This window comes from Coenobita brevimanus, chromosome 98 (genome assembly GCF_032717465.1).
Source record: "Coenobita brevimanus isolate Jiangsu-jjx chromosome 98, ASM3271746v2, whole genome shotgun sequence".
NCBI lineage: Eukaryota > Metazoa > Arthropoda > Malacostraca > Decapoda > Coenobitidae > Coenobita > Coenobita brevimanus.
This window is the reverse complement of record NC_137051.1, coordinates 17,019,703-17,035,958: the sequence shown is the minus strand read 5'-3', so window position 1 is coordinate 17,035,958 and position 16,256 is coordinate 17,019,703. Positions and strand designations below refer to the sequence as shown.

The 16,256-nt window shown below is 41.8% G+C and overlaps 1 non-coding gene across 1 annotated transcript; it reads left to right on the top strand.

Annotated features, from left to right (window-relative positions):
• The first annotated feature begins 13,394 nt into the window (after positions 1-13,394).
• Positions 13,395-13,513, top strand: LOC145414323 (5S ribosomal RNA). Its single transcript, XR_013899862.1, has one exon. It is a non-coding gene; the product is annotated as a 5S ribosomal RNA (ribosomal RNA).
• Positions 13,514-16,256: the final 2,743 nt, after the last annotated feature.

Sequence of the window (16,256 nt, the reverse complement as noted above, 5' to 3'; positions counted from 1 at the left end):
AGGAGGAAATATTATATAGTATTACTAGTGGCTAATTACTGCGCTCCAGTCGGATTGAGCCGGTGAAGGTTTATATCCAAGGGGTGGTTGGGGTTGATTGCTCGTGTAATGCCACTCAGGGATGAGTGAGGCTGGTCACTCTCATCTTAAATGTCGAGACCAACTGCCTAGCCCCGGGCTCCTACGCTCCGCATGGGGGAATGTAGGATTGGATGATGGATGGATTAATATAATCGTTAGTTGAAGTAGTGTGTAGCTGTCAGCTTTTTTTTCAGGACTACTGTTGACCATTTCAGTCCTAGGACGTCCTTACTACTTATTATATATTGCATTCAGACGAATTTATTGTTTCCAATAGGAAGGGTTATACAGGTGTGGGCGCCATCACTCAGTGGATTGAGATCATCAGGTGGATCTTTTTTTTTTTTTTTTCAATGTGTTCGACTCTGGGAATAGGCTTCACAGACTGGTCCCAAGGCCCAGTAGTCCTTCTACATATCATACACCTCTACATGTCACCACTTCGGCGCTAACACCCACCGACCATATTGAATACATGCTCGTGCTATCTCATACAGGACTGGTGTACTGGTATTAGCGGGGGTATTGTTTCGACATGTCGGCGGGTCTTCTAGTAGATAGGTAAAGTCTTCTTTACATGAAAATTCAAATCCTTGAACTGTTCCCTGCCCATGCTGGGTTTTGAACCTGGGTCCGGTAGGACCGCAGGCCACCTCTCTACCGACTGAGCCACCGCCTCTCCCACATCGAGTGACATGTTAAGTAAATTCCTGTCCTTCAAGAAAGCATTTGCTACGTTAGGTGCTGACTATTGAGTAAAATAACTCCCAGTGGTTAAGTGAGTTAAAGCGCTCCAGCCTAATGGGCTGATAGGGGTGTGGATCAGAGAGATGGTTGGGGTTTATTGCTCACATTATGTCACACAGGCGAAAGAGGCGGATGACCACCTTCTCGCCTTTGATATTGGGACTGTAACCTAGCCTCGGAACACTACGCACCTTATGAGGGAAAAAAGATTTAATGATAGGCATAATAGACGATTACCCCCCCCCTCTACGCGAGTAGTCTTTCCTAAGATAAACAAAATGGTCTAGAGGCAGCAAGAATAGACTCAAATAATATGTCATCGTAGTGAAGTGAACTCACCAGAGTCTTCATGTCGACTACTGTGGTGCAGCGTGGAGTATGAAGCTCTCCGTCTCCAGCCTGCTTATATGCGAACGTAGCGCGGCGGCAGTACAGTTGTAAAGGATGAACCACGCCCCACAGAACACGGGACATGTTATTAGCTCTACCACTGAAGTTGAACAAAGGTTATGTATTCACCCGTGTGTTTGTGTGTGTACATGATAACCCCAAAAGTTGTTATCGGATTTCAGTGAAGTTTTGTGGGTAGTTGGCTGAGGAGGAGTTTATTAGATTATGAGTTGGATCCGGAATTGGATGTAGGAGTAAATCATAAATCTTACTGGCGTTGACGGAGGTATGCGCTCCTCGAGTCCTTTCTAGTTACGATTATTGAAGTACCTTTTTAACCACAATGGATTAGTGGGTCAAAAAAGGTGCTCTGTATTGCGTTTTTGTTTATTACTGATGACAGTCTAACATCCATATATTTCAGGAATATGGGAATTCACCCCAGTACTAACTATCTATCTATCTATAGCCTGACGCCCTAATCCCGCAAATGGTGGCCGCAGACAAAACGCCTCCAAGTCGCTCTGTCACCCACCATTTGACTACCCTCCCCCCAACTCCCCTCCCCTCATATACCTCTCCACTCCATCCCTCCACCTCATCCTCGATCTATCCCTCCCTCTCCCTCCCTCCACCTCACCTACCTACACCCTCTTAGTCAGTCTTTCATTCTCCATTCTCTTCACTGCTTTACCCATTTGTAATCTCGTTCTCCCTTCCTCACTTACTACTTAATAATAGTCTTTTTAGTAACGCATTCATGGCCAAATGGCTCTGGGTGTCATGTAATCAGTGTATATACATATTGCCCTAAACATTTCCACGAATCTACCACTCCGTGTTATTATATGTTGGAACGATCGTACTTGTTAACAGAAGGTATTTCAATGAGTTGGTAAAACTCGAAAACACTGGATCCTTCATAAATCAGGACTTTAAACATTAGTACAGGATGAGAGAGAGAGAGAGAGAGAGAGAGAGAGAGAGAGAGAGAGAGAGAGAGAGAGAGAGAGAGAGAGAGAGAGAGAGAGAAGTAGTCTGAGAATAAAATGCACTAAAACAGACTCAGTGTCATTGGGCCTGACTGTTCTCTCTCTTGTAATCCTATGGGAAGTTCTCACTGACATGCGTCTGCCTATACGATATACATACTAAACAACTACTTATCTTCAATCATACGTTGTGAGACCGATGCCTGACACACTAGGTATTACTTGTATTTGCATTTTATCGTACATGTCTGATCGAAGGGATAGCATTTTTCTATGTGATATAAGATCTGCAGGATTTGACGATCAGCCGCTCAGACATGGATGGTAAAAACAGTGAGGCTAGGTGAGTAGGGAGTAAATAGTTTCCTTCAATACACTCTTCAGCTACAACATATTTTTCAAAATGATTTAAGACCATCAAACTAGCCTACTATTACTCTGCGTCAAAAATTGCACCTCTGCTCATGATATTAGTCAGTTTATGTTTTCTTTACCGATTTTACCTCCTCGGAAGTACTGAACTACAGGTGGCTTACCCGTGCTGATTCCACAGGTGGGTCCATGGATGTTGCTCCTTGCTATTATGTTAATTTCTCCTACACAAATGTGACGATTTCCATTCCTGGCTGACAAAATATTGGTTTTATCTCCATGTTCACAGCTTCCAGTTCTCGGTTAAGTAGTGTAAAAAAAAGTATCTAATGTTACTTAACTGGCTGATAGATAGGGGTATTACGGTGTAGAACATTCAGTGGTTTGGAAAGTTATGTGGGAAGCACCTCTAAAATATATATTGTACTAGTATTAGAGTGACCGGGCGGCAAAATATCCCATCCGATCATCCTGTTGTTAACATTTTTTTTTTTTTTTTTTTTTTTTAAGAAAGCGCAGCATGTAACAGTTTAAAGGTACGCAGTATGATAAAAATGGATGAATAAGTACTCTTTTTTTCGAAAACATACAGTGCTTTGAAATAATTCAGCAGTCTGTAATGAATCGAACATCATTCATGATACCAATCTCTAATCCTGGGAAACCATGGTGGTCGTATACAGTATTTTTAAGGATAAAAAAAAAAAAAAAAAATGAAAAGGCAGTATGGAGGCTTTCTCCATGGTCAAGTTTGCCAAGGTTCACACAAAAAATATATATAAAAATAACTCTGGCGTGTTCTTGAGTTTCATACAGCACAAACTTGAGTCATCACGCGGACTCTGTATAAAAGCAGGCGGGAGGCGAGCAGCATCACACACCACATTGCACCACACTGGTCGACATGGAGACCCTCGTGAGTTACTATACCTAAACAATAATACTTAATACATTATTTCACATTTATTCACTAGTTTATTTGGCTTGAAATGATGAGTTACTTAAGTCAAGAAGATAATGAAGAACGTACCTGAATTACATGGTTATTTTAAGATAGGTTTAGTATTCCAGGTCTGATTATTCCATGGTTACCTACATTTGGTCATACTGGTGTGGATTTGGCCGACCTAGAACAGCCGTTGATGGCAGAGTATTACCTAACCACAGATAGCCAGGTGTGAGTGTTATCAGATTAAATGAGTTTGTGTTGTCGATATCTTGTTGAACTTGATGTCTTTGCAGATTATTGCTGCCCTGGCGGCCCTGTTTCTAGTGGCCGTCAGGACCGAACCTTAGCCTGGGTATGGTTATGGACACGGGAAAGGAGTGCTGAGTCTGGATATGATTATTGGACACGAGAAGAGAAGTGCTGAGCCTGGCTATCGTTAAGGACATGAGAAAAGAAGCGAGAACCCAGGTATGGTTATGGACATAAGTGCAGAGCTTGGCTATGGTTATGGACACCAGAAGACAGGCGCTGAGCTCGATTTCGGTTTTGGACACGAGAAGCGATGTGCTAAGCTCGGCTATGGTTTTGGACATGAGAAGTGCTGAGTGTGGCTATGGTTATGGACACCAGAAGAGAAGTGCTGAGCCGGGCTATGGCTACAGTGGATAAGGTGGCTCCGGTGGCTACTGACGCTAGCTGAGCAGGGCTGAGTTTGACTGCGGTGGTGTTTATGACGGCTAAGGTGGTAGCAGTGGAACTGACTTCGGTGGTGAAGTTTTCGGCTGCTGATCTTCAAGTTCGGTGCACCACAACACTTGTTGATAACCAGCGAAATAAAGCATTTCACTTAACTGATACTTTTTCTGAAATCCTGGAACATTCATAGTACTCTAATCTCTTCCAAAAATTTCTAGAATCTTAATTACATAACATTTTCTACTAATTTATTAGCTGTTGAAGCTTTGTTATCGTTTGATTTTCTTTAATGTTTTGAAGTTTTATTAGTGACGAAAAAACGTAATGTCTGTGATTCTAAGATTTATTCAACTATAATTTTGGTAGATTTATTCTTTGCCAATACCGGGTAAATAATTTAGAGATGTCACACTATAGGGAAAGTTAACAGTTCTACGGGTAGTACAAGTATTAACGTTATAATATTTCTTGACACTTGCCCGTGAGGACTGTCGTCCTTGGTGGAAATCCTTATGTGACACAAAGAAACGGGTGGGTGGTTGGGATGAGGGAGGAGAGGGATTTTGTATAGCCCCGATAAGAAATTCATGCGACTCCAGCATTCAGCCCGTCCCATTCTTACTCTACGGCAGGTCGGTGCACAGACCACCTCGCCTCCACAGACACATATTGACTCCGAGAACGGGGCTTTTTGTCTCGCTTAAATGTCTGTGAAATAGAGCCGGTTAAATCATTATATAATAAAACATTCTCTCCTTATTGAATCCTCATAGATCTCTTCCCAATATCTTCCCAGCAATTCCACCCACCACTGACTTCAGCAAGTTGACCCACCTGCCTCCTCACCCACCTACCCCACCTAACTGCCCGTTCAAGTACTCCACCCACCCATCGCACATCACTCACCCCTCCTACTCACGCATCGATTTATCACACCCAATCTACCCACCCACCCATATCACGCCATACAACCACCAGCCCATTCTTCACCATTCAACCAGTCACCTTTGCTACCCCATCAAGGAAACCCTGTCCACTCACCCAACCCACCCGCCTAACAACTCGGACAATCCCAGATCGAACCTTGACAGCCAATCACCCCACCCATCCTGTTCATCCTTCCCACCCAACCCCATTCAGCCACCCACCACAACACCTCCCACTCGCCTTAACCACCCAGACCGAAAAGTCTGCCCACACACAATCCCCATCCACGGCCTCCTGCGCTCTCGCGCACACACACACACACACACACACACACACACACACACACACACACACACACACACACACACACACACACACACACACACACACACACACACACACACACACACACACACACACACACACACACACACACACACACACACACACACACACACACACACACACACACACACACACACACACACACACACACACACACACACACACTGGTGCTTTTATTGAAGAATAGAGGTAACAAAGATGAAAATGGTGACACACACACACACACACACACACACACACACACACACACACACACACACACACACACACACACACACACACACACACACACACACACACGCCGTTTCTTTTATTGAAGAATAGAGGTAACAAAGATAAAAATGGTGACGCACTAGGCGTTCAAGGGACGGGGAGCCGACCCTTAAACACCTAGCCTAACACTTTCCCTTAAAGATGTTTACATGTTCTGCTGCATTCATACTTTAATTTACTGAGTGAATATAAAATTTTTTTTCATTAGCACAGGTTTCAGGACCTTGGTGGAAACTATCGTCGGAGGCATTTTTTACTCATCCTTCAGCGACATGGTTGTAGGCACTCAAGGTTTATCCTGCTTTAACTTTATTCCTGTGTAATAGGATTACTTATTTGAAGTAACACACACACACACACACACACACACACACACACACACACACACACACACACACACCGCTCGCTGGTGCAGCGGTAACGCTCTCGCTTGCCAACTGGTGGACGGGAGTTCGCGCCTCGCTCAGGTTGCGAAAAGTTTCACTGACGAAGTGGGTGGTTAGTGTCCCCCTTGAGCAAAGGGACGGGTGTGTCCGTGTGTGAAGGTCACAGCCTTGCCCATAGATCGGACTATATGAGCTCTCAGCTCCCTTCCGGGAGGGTAAAAGCTGACGATCACGACCATCAAGTGATCCTGACCGACCCGGTGAATTACAAACAATTACTACAAGGACACTGCAGTGGCACCATATTTTAGCATAAGATTTAAATAGAAATAAATACCATGCAATGCATACAAAACAACTCCTAAGTTTGTAAATAAGAACTAAATTCAAGATAAATTTTCAGCCTTTCGCAGCTCCTCGTTTTACTGATCGATTAAATGATAGTATTTATTGTTGTTAAAGTACAGAGTACTTGTACAAAAAACGAAGGTGGTGGATCTTCCCACACATCTACATCAACAAAGACAGTGATATGCAATGAGTGGTTACAATAATAACAAGAGAAGGAGGTGCATTTTGCTACACACCTCTTTCCGCGGATACCATGTTATACAATCAGTGGTTATAACGCCCTCATATTGTCTTCTGTGATTTCCATATACTTTTTAATCACGATATGGTTGTCTCGGTGTCAAATAGGAGAAAATTAAGAGGTAGTCGCCACGTATGAAATGTGTTACGATATACCCTGTGCCTACGGGACTGCGGCACACAGTTGGCACACCTCAGTTGCCAGCGCTCATCGGGTGTAGATACACAACCAAAGAAAGTACACCATCACCCTACGAACGTTTTCTTAAAAGACGGACAAGATGAGAATGCAGTGTCTTCTCAAATAATAGTAACCACACCGACACAACCACCACGACGGTCATCACTACCATTATCACCACTACCACCACACCTACCACTACTACACTAGCAACAATCACCACCACCAAGACAAGCCAGACTCACCGTGATGCAGCTATTTGTATCAAGGTGCGAGTGATTCTCAGCGTAAGATTATGGACCGTATTATATGTGCTTTAGAAGGCTTCATAACACCATCTCTTTAGCTTCTTAGTTTCCATATTTCATTTTATATATTGTGAATTAAGCAAATTATTTCGATACTAAATCATCATCATCATCATCATCATCATCATCATCATCATCATCATCACCATCATCATAATAATAACAACAACAACAACAACACTGATAAAAGTAATAACAATGAACCAAAAATTAAAAATTAATCGGAATATGTAAGCGTCATATACGAACCGGAAAAAAACAATGCATCGAAAAATATGCCACGAAGCCTGTAATGCCAACGAACATTGGAACGAATGATTAGTGTGGATGCCCTAGCCTCACCGTGACACAGGTATATCCCTTAGCCTCTTCACTCCAATGACGTATGTTCTATTTTATTCATCCTACCCCCAGACGATTACTTTCAGGCTGGGAAGAACCTCTAGGATTTAAGGTGTTTGATAAAGTGTATATTTAATCTCCAGTTCGAATAGGCGTTCTTTAGCTGAACACAAAGATAGGAAGAAGGAAATCAAAGTGAAGTCATGGGAGTGAATGAGTTAATGACACCAGTATTAATGCACTTATATTCCTGTGTTCTGCTGGGGGAAAACTGTCTGGCGCTAGCGGAAAGAAAATGCTACAGTTGTCCTTACCTTGAGAGGGTTAAAGTTACGACCATTATATTGGTTAATCCCTATTCTGATGACCTTTTTCGTGTTCGAATCTTGTAAGTTGCAGAATTTTTTACGGAAATTAGGAGATACTTTTCGAATTAGAAGGAGCACTTGGGGAGTGCAACATCTGCACCTCACAACTGGTGTAAGGCCAAACCCTTGATACTGCCTTGTGACCTTGACCTTCGATCAACTGTTTCCTAAATCAAATTATTTCATCCATGCTGGACCCTTAGCAATTTTACAAATTTGGGTTCAAACTGGATCAAAAGTGTTTAAGCTGACCTTACCTAATGACGTGGACCTTAAAAATGTTCTCAGACTTGTCACTTCCTCCTTGGCTCACCTGAAACCCTTCCTCCAAGTTTAGTCCAAATCAAATAAAACTTCATGGAATTACAGGGTTGAACGTTTGGCTTTGCCCTGTGACCTTAGTCTTTGGTCGATTGGTCTCAAAGGTGAACCAATTAATTCTATCCGGACCCTCAGCTCTTTCTCTAAATTTAGTGTAAATCGGATTAGAACTGTTTGAATTGACATTCCCCTTGACCAAAAAACATACAGTATTTTTCGACCAAAATCTAATAACATCTTTCTCTGTTGATCGTCAGTCATTATGCCATATTCGGTGCAGTTCCATCCAATAATTTTACCATAACCTTGCAAGCAGACAGACAGACAGGATAAACCACTGGAAACAAACATATAAACCTCTTTTGCCATAAGCGGAGGTGTAACTAGGGTTGTTGGAGGAAACCTTAACCCCTTCACTACAAAAGTCCATCGTCGAATCAAGTCGTCAGGTATCAAAAAGAACAAATTAAAAATGACATTGAGACTCATGGCGTTAACCACGAAAGGCCTTTCTTTTTACATTTCCATTGTTAGACGATATTTACTCAGCTCAAGAAAGACGTGGAAGTGTTAAGTCTTTGACTCAATCTCAGTTTACTCCAGAAGTGCGGCGGTGTCTTTTCCTTCATCGTACTTGCTACTTTCCCTATGATGAAGTCTTTTCCGTGTTGTCTTGAAATGGCCGGACGATATTATGTAGGGAGTCTCCATTCGTGTCAGAAGGAGTAGCAAGTGTCAAATAACGCCTATTATTTTTATTATTGCTTCCGACGGAGGATTTAATGTAGATAAGAAGCAGGCGTTGATAGTGAATCGTTAACTCCTCGGATTATATGATGCTTTCTTTTGATTTATTCCGCTTACCTCCAGATGACTTTAGATTAAGAAAGACATTTTTTAACTTAGCGAAGGGGTCAACGAGATCTGTATCTAATTTCCTAGTTCTAAAGCTTCTCCTGAACTGAATAAAATTACCTGGACGTAGGAAAAATTTAAATCTGAATTACGTCCTCGGGTTGAAGGGATTAAGTCCTTATCTTACTATCTGCGTTATCTTCAGAACAGGGATAAGCTACACGGTGACTCAGGGACATTTCTGTATTTCATGGAGGTGAATGTGCATTGTCATCATGATACTTCACTATATCGGCTTAGTGAGATGAGACACTAAACGTAATAAGATATTTGGCGATCTTTTGTCCCAGACTTTATATTGCCTAATATCAGTACCGGGTAGTGGCTGTGAGATGCGTCAGAAATGTTGCAAGTGGGTTTGTTTTCTCTTGATGGAACTGGGCCACTCCCACAGCTTGAATACTATGTCCTGTTTGTATGATTTTCTGTGAGCCATATTTGTGAAGCAGAAATTGATCTCCTAGTTTGGTAATTAAATTGATCTTTGAAGGGAGCAAGCCCTGACCATTTACTGAGGTAAAAGGAGTTTGAGAATCTGATGAGATTAAAAACTCACGTGGAATAATTCCATAAAGTTATTTTACCTGAAAATGTCTAAACAAATTATATTCATATTCTTTGTATATAACTTGGATTCATATGCTAAAAAATAAAAGCCTCACCTAGTATCGCTACAAGGAGTTTAATTTGAAGCAGTGTGGTAAGCAGAACTACTCGGCATTAATGAACGGGCTGCCAAGTTTGTGGCCAGAATCAGAAATATAAAAAATATATATAACGTAGCAAATAAAGCAGCTAACTTACCTTTAGGAATCCATAGTTAAACGTGATAAACCGTGACAAAATATTTCCAATGAAAAGAACTATGAACTTAAAAGAATGTGTTATTAAAGTGAAAATTGTTGATTGCAAGGTTTACACATAATTTGGTTTCCTCTATTAGCACCGACGAAAGTATCAAAGAAATGATAGAAATCTTCTAACAGACAAAACCGTAATATCTCTCCGTAGCTAAATGTCTTCTTTCTTCTAAATTCTGAATCGCATTATCCAGAATGTACAGATGCCTCTTCAGGAATTCGCCGTGCCTTGTTTATCTAATACCACATTAATGTATATTGAGGCGAAATATGAAGGAAGTTCATTTCCATAATTTTTTACCCAAAATTTATTTGGCCTTAGCTCGAAAGCTCGACTCTAATACTAAACTCTCCTCAGGATTCCCCTTCAATGCAAAAATATTATGATGATTGCTTTATCATCACAGGAGCTCATAATCTCGTACATGTCCACAGAAACTTGATTTTACTGTAAATATCAGAATCATCTCACATGATTTACAAAGTTATACCGGTAAGTAAAAAAAAAAGTCATTGTGAATCACAAAACACAGAATAAACTTCATAAAAATTTAGATAACTATAAGATTTAATACATCAGCATATATAAGAGTGCGATTAAAGAAGGTTAAGACAGACAATTTCATCTTTTGAAGCACTTTATTTCACTGGTTATCCGAGGTTTAGGGAACACTAGGAGATCAGCAGCCGACGATATCACCACTGAAGTCAGCTCAACCACTGCCGCCTTAGTATTCATAACCAGCACTACAGTCAGAGTCAACCCTCCTCTGTTAGCGTCCGGAGCCATATCCACCGTAGCTGTAGCCAGGCTCAGCACTTCTCTATTGGTGTCCATAAACATAGCCGGGCTCAGCACTTCTCTTTTCGTGTCCATAAACACAGCCGGGCTCAGCACTTCTCTTCTGGTGTCCATAAACATAGCCGGGCTCAGCACTTCTCTTCTGGTGTCCATAAACATAGCCAGGCTCAGCACTTCTCTTCTCGAGTCCATAAACATAGCCAGGCTCAGCACTTCTCTTCTGGTGTCCATAAACATAGCCGGGCTCAGCACTTCGTTTCTCATGTCCATAAACGTAGCCAGGCTCAGCACTTCTCTTCTGGAGTCCATAAACATAGCCGGGCTCAGCACTTCTCTTCTGGTGTCCATAAACATAGCCAGGCTCAGCACTTCTCTTCTCAAGTCCATAAACATAGCCAGGCTCAGCACTTCTCTTCTCGAGTCCATAAACATAGCCAAGCTCAGCACTTCTCTTCTGGTGTCCATAAACATAGCCAGGCTCAGCACTTCTCTTCTCGAGTCCATAAACATAGCCAGGCTCAGCACTTCTCTTCTCGAGTCCATAAACATAGCCAGGCTCAGCACTTCTCTTCTCGAGTCCATAAACATAGCCAGGCTCTGGCTCGGCACTCACGGCCACCAGGCACAGGGCCGCCAGGGCAACAACAGTCTGTAGTGACAAAGAAATCAATAAGATATTAACAGCTGAACCAAATGTGTTAAGTAACACATGGCTGTAGTATTTAAGGAAGTTTAGAAGGTATACCATACTGTAAATGAACAATCATTATCCATGGAGGCTGTAGTAAATGATGTAAAGAGAAGATTATTTGGCAGTTAAAAACACTTTATCTATCTATCTATCTATCTATCTATCTATCTATCATCTATCCATCTATCTATCTGTCTATCTATCTATCTATCTATATGTATAAGGTGTTGTGGAATTAAAGTTACAATATCTGCTACAAAAGTTTGGGTATGCGTGTGTGGGTGCGTGTGCTTGCATTAGTTTGCGTGAGTTCGTCCGCGCGAGCATGTGTGTGTGTGTGTGTGTGTGTGTGTGTGTGTGTGTTTGAAGGACGTTATTAAAAAATGAATTAAAAACGTGCAAAGTTATTGCATTTGAAAGAGGCACAAAAACATGTAGTGGGTGGGGCGTCTGAATGGTCCCGGAATGAAAAAAAAAAGTGAGGGTTTATCTGTTTAGGCAATGATGTGTCCAACGATAGTTGTACGGGGACTAACTGCAGGAAAAAGTGCAGCAGGGAACAAAAGTGGAAGGGGTATTGACAGCATTGACGAGAAATATTACTGAATTTTTGAAGCAAAAGAAGCATTACACACCAGAATATTATACTCTACTTGTTTTATTGTTTCCCTCAATTTGCCATCTTTCCATATTGAATGCCGAGTTGTAACAACAGGTTAATATCAGCATACGTTGCTAGCCATAAAGATGTGCCGTGATTAGGATGTAGAGTCGCTGTAGTCTCTCTTTCGACGTGAAATAAGCTGCAATGGACGATAATCAGAGATAGGTTAAGATTAAAGAAATATAGGTCCAGTACTGATGCACTATAATGGAACCTGGATTATGCTACCGATATATATATATATATATATATATATATATATATATATATATATATATATATAATCATCAGCCGTTTTGAGTATCCACTGCAGGACCGGGCTATCCCGACCGAAGTCAGGACGTTTCAGCCAATGTATCTCTACCAAGTGGCCTAGGCTGTGCGGTAGAGATTGTATATAGGGTGAGAAGTGCTTGTAATGTAATTATAGTCTTGGAGTGGCTTTGGATGTGTGTGTAATAACCAAGTGTAATCGGCCCGCCTAAGCCGACTGGGTGCAAGCATACTTTATAGTAAGCGACACTGGTTCAACTACAGCACCCCTTGTGTCCGCCAATGCAGTACGTGGCCAGATGAACACTCCCAAAGTTTGTTTCCCTGGCGGGGCGCGAACCCTGGTTCACCTTCATACGTTTGAAACGCACGCTCTACCACTGTACCACAGAGCTCCATATATATTTCCCTGGCGGGGCGCGAACCCTGGTTCACCTTCATACGAAACGCACACTCTACCACTGTACCACAGACCTCCATATATATATATATATATAGATAGATAGATAGATAGATAGATTTATACCACTTCAAAAGTTAAACCATTACCTATAAGCGCCTTGGAAAAAGGCGGAGGGGTAGACTGATGAATGGAAGGTTTCGTGAAGAATGTGGTGTGGAGGCTAAATATATAGAAAAATATAAATAAATATTCTGAGGTGATTCGGCAAAGCAGAATAAGCAGAGTTAGAGACTGACAAGAAGAGTGCATGAGAGTGAGATGGCCAGAGGAAAAGAAGAACAAAGAAGCAGGTAGAGAGATAAGGTAGGTGAGTGTAAGGAAGGAGGGTGTCTCGTGAGATATGGAGACGTAACTGACTAGGGATGGATATGCCTGAAGGTCCTTTCGTTTAGGCCATCCCTTACAGGATATGGGTCAGGCAATGGATATTTAAATACAGATTATTCATATTTATATGACAAACGGCCATACTACGTTGAGTACATCGCTTCCCGTCCGATCAGCGAAGTTAAGCAACGTTGGGTCTGGTTAGTACTTGGATGGGTGACCGCCTGGGAACACCAGATGCTGTTGGCATCTACGTGTCAAGTGGGGTTGGTGGAGGATTAGTGCCCCTCCCTGTAAAACAATTAACTCTAAGCCATTGGCCACCCCGTCTGGGATACATGGCGTCTGGCAACGAATGAATGAATGAAGGTTTAGGGATATGAATTTTCATCGGAAATTGGCCAGTGATGTAAATTATGCATATTTTGGGTCTTCTTCTCTGTAGCAGGAAGAATGATATGATATTAAAATAAGCGTCAGTTGAAGTAGTGTGTAGCTGTCAGCTGTTTTTTTTTTTTCTCTCTTTTTTTTTAGGACTACTGATGACCATTTCAGTCCTAGGATGTCGTTACTACTTTATATTTATTGCATTCAGACGAATTTATTGTTTCCAACAGGAGGGGTTATATAGGTGTGTACGCCATCACTCAGTGGATGAATACCATCAGGTGGATCTACATGCAGTGACATGTTAAATTATTTCTTGTCCTTCAAGAAAGCATTTGCTACATTAGGTGGTGACCATTGAATAAAATAACTCAGAGTGGTTAAGTGGGTTAAAGCGCTCCAGCCTAATGGGCCGATAGGGGAGTGGATCAGAGAGATGGTTGGGGTTAATGGCTCACATTATGTTACACAGGCGAAAAAGGGCAGATGGCCACCTTTTTGCCTTTGATACTGGGACTGCAATCTAGCCTCGGACCACTACGCACCTTATAAGGCAAAAAAGATTTAATCTATCTATTTCCAGGCGCCATAATCCCGTAAGGGGTGGCCGTTAGTCTTTTAGTTAGTTGCATGATTTACGGGGAGGGGCACTAACCCTCTGCCAAATCACTTGCTGACACGTAGGGAACACGTATATGTTGGTTATATGGTTACCACCCAGCGCTGTAAATTATTTCCTGGCTTAGAGGAAACCATTAGGCTTGTCACTCAGTGTAAAGCCACCTGAAATGGAAAGAGTAATGAAATGTGACAGGAATGATGGGAGAAATCCGAAGAGAAGAGGGCAGACACAGAAAAAGAGTGAAAATGGTGAAAGCAGAAGTAAGCAGCACAACATCAAGTGAGTGGATGATGGTGAGAAATAGGAAGAGAGAAGAGAGACAAAAAAAGAGTGATAAAGGTGAAGGAAGAAGTAGGCAGCACTACATCAAGAGAGTGAATGATTGTCGCCAGAACCTACCACCAAAGATTTAATGATATGCATAATAGACACGATTAACCCCCCTCTACACGAGTAGTCTTTCCTAAGATAAACAAAATGGTCTAGAGGCAGCAAGAATAGACTCAAGTAATATGTCATCGTAGTGAGGTGAACTCACCAGAGTCTTCATGTCGACTACTGTGGTGCAGCGTGGAGTATGAAGCTCTCCGTCTCCAGCCTGCTTATATGCGAACGTAGCGCGGCGGCAGCACGGTTGTAAGGGATGAGCCACGCCCGACAGAACACGGGACATGCTATTAGCTCTACCACTGAAGTTGAACGAAGGTTATGTATTCACCCGTGTGTTTGTGTGTGTACATGATAACCCCAAAAGTTGTTATCGGATTTTAGTGAAGTTTTGTGTGCAGTTGGCTAAGGAAGAGTTTATTAGATTATGAGTTGGATCCGTAACTGGATGTAGGAGTAAATCATAAATCATATTGGCGTTGACGGAGGTATGCGCTCTTCCAGTCCTCTCTAGTTACGATCATTAAAGTACATTTTTAACCACAATGGATTAGTGGGTCAAGAAATGTGCTCTGTATTGTCTTTCTTTTTTTTTTTTTTTTTATATTACTGATGACAATCTAACATCCATATATTTCAGGAATATGGGAATTCACCCCAGTATTAACTGCTTTACCCATTTGTAATCTCGTTCTCCCTTCCTCACTTACTGCATTCTAATAGTGTTTTGAGTAACGCATTTATGGCCAAATGGCTCTGGGTGTCATGTAATCATTGCATATACACATAGCCCTAAACAGTTCCACGAATCTACAACTCAGTGTTATTACATGTCGGAACGATCGTACTTGTTAACAGAAGGTAATTCAGTGCGTTGGTAAAACTCGAAAACACTGGATCCTTCATAAATCAGGACTTTAAACATTAGTACAGGATGAGAGAGAGAGAGAGAGAGAGAGAGAGAGAGAGAGAGAGAGAGAGAGAGAGAGAGAGAAGTAGTCTGAGAATAAGATGCACTAACACAGACTCAGTGTCATTGGGCTTGACGGTTCTCTCTCTTCTAATCCTATGGGACGTTCTCACTGACATGCGTCTGCCTATACGATATACATACTAAACAACTGCTTAACTTCAATCATACGTTGAGACCGATGCCTGACAGACTAGGTATGACTTGTATTTGCATTTTATCATACATGTCTGATCGAAGGGATAGCATTTTTCTATATGATATAAGATCTGCAGGATTTGATGATCAGCCACTCAGACATGGATGGTAAAAACAGTGAGGCTAGGTAAGTACGGAGTAAATAGTTTCCTTCAATACACTCTTCAGCTACAACATATTTTTCAAAATGATTTAAGACCATCAAACAAGGCTATTATTAATCTGCGTCACAAAATGCCCCTTTGCTCATGATAGGAGTCAGTTTATGTTTTCTTTACCGATTTTACCTCCTTGGCACTACTAAACTACAGGTGGCTTACCCGTGCTGATTCCACAGGTGGGTCCATGGATGTTGCTCCTTGCTATTATGTTAATTTCTCCTACACAAATGTGACATTCTCCATCCCTGGCTGACAAAATATTGGTTT